Here is a 5,501-nt window from a genome sequence, read left to right as displayed (position 1 = left end):
GAAGGTAGGAAACGACTTCCTAATGGAAGTGTTACAAGTACAGTGTATGTGGAGGTGAAACTTAAAGAACCTTTGAGAAGAGGTGGGTGGTATGATTTACCTAATGGTTAAAGAAAGTGGGTCATTTATCACTTTGAGATGCAACCATAAAAAATATATAAGGATTGTTGGGTGATTGATCATGTGGATGTTGATTGTAAGAGACTTGCACAAGAACAAAAAGTGGAAGCTATCTATGACTGACCAAGAATATGCAGTGTTGAGTAAAACTGAGGAGGGTAAGAAATTTCTGGCTCGCTATATAACAAGTACTGGCACTGATATGATGGATGGTGCCCTAGTAACAAATGAGGGTGTTGTTAGCAATCAAATCCTAAATGTTCCCTCAACTAATACCCAAGACGAATCGAGTTCTGAATTAGGGATAGATGATGCAGATATGAGAAAGAATAAGAGAACCAGAGAGGAAGGTCCTTGAATACTTCTATTTCATACAACCTTAATCCAATCAATCTCTGTAATAACCCCATGAACCAAACCGTGAACAATGAGATGGAGGATATGGTAGAGTATGATGATTTTCATGCTGAACATAAAATGGAATCCTAGCACAACTATGTTGGAGAAAGTTCTACAAAAGCATTTGATAGCTCAGGAAATGCACCCGGCGTGATTTGCAAAGGGACTGCTCAGAATCACTATGGAATTCCTGCAATTGATAACCAGGTTTTTACATTAAACCCTTATTTGTTTTTTAATCATTCTTATAAAATTAGGTTTTATTTAGGAAATTTTCAACTTCTCGATTCTAGTTTCCTAATTGCTAAGATAAATTTCATTGATAGGGATTTAAACTTTGATAGTAATTTTAGTTTTTCATTTTCTATCTTTACTCAGAGCAGTATTCTAATATTTCCTAGCTATCATCCAGGCAGTATAAGGTATCTAGTTAAAACTAGGTTTGGTACTAATAAGGGCATCTTTATCTGTAGAATAGATTATCATCACTTCAAGTTGGTCAGAACTGCAATTCCAATCCCTGAACTAAAGCACTTTCTGTGTCAATTTGTCTTCTAGGTGTTTAACTGTGCTTGCTGTATTTTGTTTTTCAATTTGGTGTGTTATCCACAAAGCACCCCTAAGTGGATAAAAGAGCCCTATTTAGCTCTTTCTCATAACTCAAGTATGAGAATTTTTTCGTGGAACTGTCAGGGTTTCGTCAACCCTTCCACTAGAACTGCTTTGTGGAATGTTATTAGAGAACAAAATCCAGACCTTATTGTGTTTTTGTGTGAAACCAAAAATGATTCTACAAAAATGGGTAAATATATGAGAAGATTCAACTACCCTAACAATTGGGTTTCTCCATCTGTTGGTCTCTCAGGGGGTATGGACCTTATGTGGAAGAGTGGTTTTAATTTTGAAATTGTCCAAAACACTGATAAAATGGTTAATACCATTATCTCTTTTAACCCATCCAAACCAGAGTTCATATGCACTTTTCTTTATGGTTCCACATATTATAAAGAAAAGATGCAACAATGGAACTATATTAAAGAAATAGGAAACAGAACAGACCACCCATGGGTTATCATTAGTGATTTAAACATTACTATGGCTTCCCATGAAATATCTAGCTTCTCTAATCCTACAACTTCTTCAATACCTGAAATTACAACTATTATTGATGGTGTTGATTTGTCTGATCTTGGGTTTATTGGTTGTCAATATACTTGGTCTAATAGACAATCTCCTCCTAACCTTATTAAAGCTAGACTTGATAGGGCATTAGTCAATGGTCATTGGATGAATCATTATGGAAATTCAAAAGTATTCCATATTGATTCAATAGGCTCTAGTCATTTGCCATTCCTCTTGGTTACTGACCCCAATTCTAACCAAGGGAAAAGACCCTACAGATATTATAAGTGTTGGTTTAGAGACCCAGCTTCTCATGAGGTGATTAAAAACTCCTATGTTTAGAAGTTAGGGGATCACATGCTAATCAATTCACAAACAAGTTAAGAAATGTCAAGTATAGCCTGAAAAAAATACAACATAGAACATTTTGGTAATATTGATCACAGGGTTAGAGAGTAAGAGTCGGAACTTCACACTCTCAACTGTCAACCAATAAGTGCTCAAAATTATGATAACATTAATGTCGAAATCTCTCTTGAACATTGGCAAAATATTCAAGAGGATTTTTATGCCCAAAAATCTAGGCAGGAATATATTAAGAGTCATGATAAAAACACCAATTCTTATCACTCTTATGTTAATAGAAGGAAATATTTTAATCATATTTCCGTTCTTAAGCTTAGTAATAGGCAGTGGTCTAGTGACAGGAACAATATCGAAGACCTTTTAATTTCTCATTTCAGTTGTATTGGCACTACAACTAAACCTCTGCATAGTACTGATGTTCTCAATTGCATTGACACGTGTATTAGTGATCTGGACAATGATAAGTTATTGAGTCCTATCACTATTGAGGAAGTTAGAGCTACTATAAATCAGACGGCTTCATGGAGTGTTCCAGGACCTGATGGATTCCCACCAGGTTTCTATAAGCAAAACTTGGAACTCCTGATCCATGATGTCTGGCTCATGGTTAAGAATTTCTTTGAGACCAAACATACTTTCAAAGAGATGAATCATACTTTACTCAGCTTAATCCTAAAAAAGTAATAACCCTTTTGCTTCATCTGATTTTAGACATATCTCTCTTTGTAACACTAGTTACCAAATTATGTCTAAAATCTTTTTAAATAGGATGAAACCATTGCTAGGCAAAACTATTTCACAATTTCAGGCTCCGTACGTCCCTAACAGGCATATTCATGACAATGTAGTGATTGCCCATGAGCTGCTGGTTGATACTATGAAAAGGAAAAAAGGTAAAAGTGGATACATGGGTCTTAAATTAGACATGTCGAAAGCTTTCGACGGGTTGAGTGGTCTTTTCTGTTAAGCATCCTTAAGAGAATTGGGTTTTCTAATGACTGGTGTGATCTAACCTCTCAATGCATTAGTACAACCAACATTTCCATAATGTTGAATGGTCCATGTTCTTCTTTTTAACCTACTAGAGGTTTAAGGAAAGGAGACTCCCTGTGTCTTTATCTTTTTATCATTTGTATGGAGTCCCTATCTAGATATCTCTTACATGCTGAATCGACTAAGCTCATTCATGGGATTAAGGTAACTAAAGATGCCCCTAGCATCTCCCATCTGTTTTTCGCAGATGACTGCCTCATATTCAGCAATGCTTCCCATGAAGAAGCCAATAATTTAATGTCTTTAATCAATGATTTTAGCACTTGCTCTGACCAGGTCATTAATTTACAAAAATATGGATGCTTCTTTAGTAAGAAATGCAAACAAGATTTTTGTGTTTCCCTTATTAGACAGCTCAAAATTAAAAAGATTGATCTAAAAGAAAATACCTTGTTATTCCTCTTTTTATTGGGAGATCAAAGAATGGGGCTTTCGATCACCTAGCAGATCACTTTGACAAAAGAGCTGCTAAGTGAAAGGGGAAACATATGACACAATCTGGTAGGTCTTCTATGGTAAACCATGATCTAAAATCTTTTCCAACTTATCAAATGAACACTTTTTTACTTCCTGATGATGTTAGACTTCTGGTGGGGTAAAAATCAGCCAGGTGGTAGTTACCCTTTAGCTTGGGACAATATCTGTTGTCACAAACTTCAGGGAGATCTTGGGTTTAAAAACCCAAAATATTTTAATTTGGCCTTTTTGTCCAATACTGCCTGGAACCTAATCCACCATTCCACAGATTTATGGGTTGTTATTCAAAAATGCAAGTATTTTAGACATGTGAATGCTCTACTTCACCCAAAGCCAAAAGATTCTTCTTGGATCTGGAAATGTATCTGTAAATGTCTAGAATTTATTCGTAATCATTGCATTTGGGAAGTTAAGAAAGGTGATGATATAAGTGCTTTCAACGACAATTGGATAGAACAAGCCAGTGATCCTTTGTGTCTTGCTTATCCTAACCCAAATCTTAAAGTGTCAGATTTCCTCATAGCTGAAACTAAACAATTGAATACTTGGATGATTTAGTGTTTCTTCACTCATGATAACTCTCAAAAGATTAAGAATATTAGATTACCATTATCTGGAAATGATAGACTGGTTTGGCCACACACTAAATGTGGAGTCTTTTCTGTCAAATCTGCATATAAAGTGATCTCTTGCCAAAATAGGTCACTACTAAACCTGCAACAGATTAAGACTTACAAAGACCTATGGAATACCCCAGTTCTACCTAAAGTGCATCTATTTCTATGGAAATGTGTTAGAAATATTCTTCCAATAAAATCTAGAATATGTATATATTCCTCTAGTCAAGATGTTATTTGTCCTCTCTATGAGGACAATATGGTAGAAACTCCAGATCATCTGCTTCTCCAATGCTCTTTCTCTAAATTTGTTTGGGCCTTAATCCCTAATGGTCATCTGGTACTACAAGATGCTAATTCTGGTCTGGATTTTGATGCTTGCTTAAGTAAGTGTATTTCTTCAAATAATGACCTAAAAAAGATGTGCCAAATTCATACCACTGCTTGGACTACCTGAGGAGATAGATGTTTCAAAGTCTTCCAAGGAAAAGTGTTGAATGCTGACTCTACAACAACTTATGCACTGAAGCTTGCAGAAGAGACAATCCAGTCAAGGACTAGTAACATGATATCTCCTACAACACAAGCTTTATTACCACAACAAACATATGTGAATTTGCTAGTCAATTGTGTGATGCTATATTGTGATGCATCTTACAGGAAAAACTCTATTGATATTGGTATTGGCATTTATCTTATTGATGGCTCGGGGAATTATGGAGGCTGCAAAACCGTTGCAGGGGTAGCAAGAGATGCAGAAGAAGCTGAGTGTTGTGCTTGAAGCTGCTAAATCGGCAAAGAGTCTGATTTTAGATGTGATCTGCATCAACAATGATGCTAAAAACCCTATCTCTTATTTAAGAAATAAAAATAACCAGATTAGCCGGTTCAGTAGTTCTATCTTAGATGATAGTCTTTTCATTCTGAACAATTTCTCTTTTCATGAAGTTAGAAATGTTAGTAGAAATTCTGAATTTTTATCGTTGGCTGATTCCGCTGCCAAACATTGTAGGAAGTTCAGAAGATCTGAAGAATGGAAGGATATTGTGCCTTCATTCCTAGATCATTTGTAAAACTTTTCTTTTTTATTAATTTAAGTATTTTTCCTAGCAAAAAAAGAAACCCTATAGTATAAGAAGCTGCACATGCAACTTTATTTTATGTAAAAGGAAGTGTCCCAAAACTTTTTATCTCATATAAATGAATCTTTTCAATGTGCATATACCGCTATTATTATTATTATTATTATTATCAATCATCAATAGTAGTATTTTCTTTATCTTTCTCACTCCGCTCTAGATCTAAGCAGGTCTTTCCCTTTTCTTGTTTCCTCAGATTGACAGTTGT

General features: G+C 35.3%; 1 long non-coding RNA gene across 1 annotated transcript; it reads left to right on the top strand.

Moving 5' to 3' along the window:
* Positions 1 to 366: 366 nt before the first annotated feature.
* LOC113313323 lies at positions 367 to 5,276 on the top strand. Its single transcript, XR_003341790.1, has 2 exons — positions 367 to 726; positions 4,815 to 5,276. It is a non-coding gene; the product is annotated as an uncharacterized LOC113313323 (long non-coding RNA).
* Positions 5,277 to 5,501: the final 225 nt, after the last annotated feature.

This window comes from Papaver somniferum, chromosome 9 (assembly GCF_003573695.1).
Source record: "Papaver somniferum cultivar HN1 chromosome 9, ASM357369v1, whole genome shotgun sequence".
Classification (NCBI taxonomy): Eukaryota; Viridiplantae; Streptophyta; class Magnoliopsida; order Ranunculales; family Papaveraceae; genus Papaver; species Papaver somniferum.
Note: the sequence above shows the minus strand (reverse complement) of the source record. Positions and strands in the feature narration are given on the sequence as shown.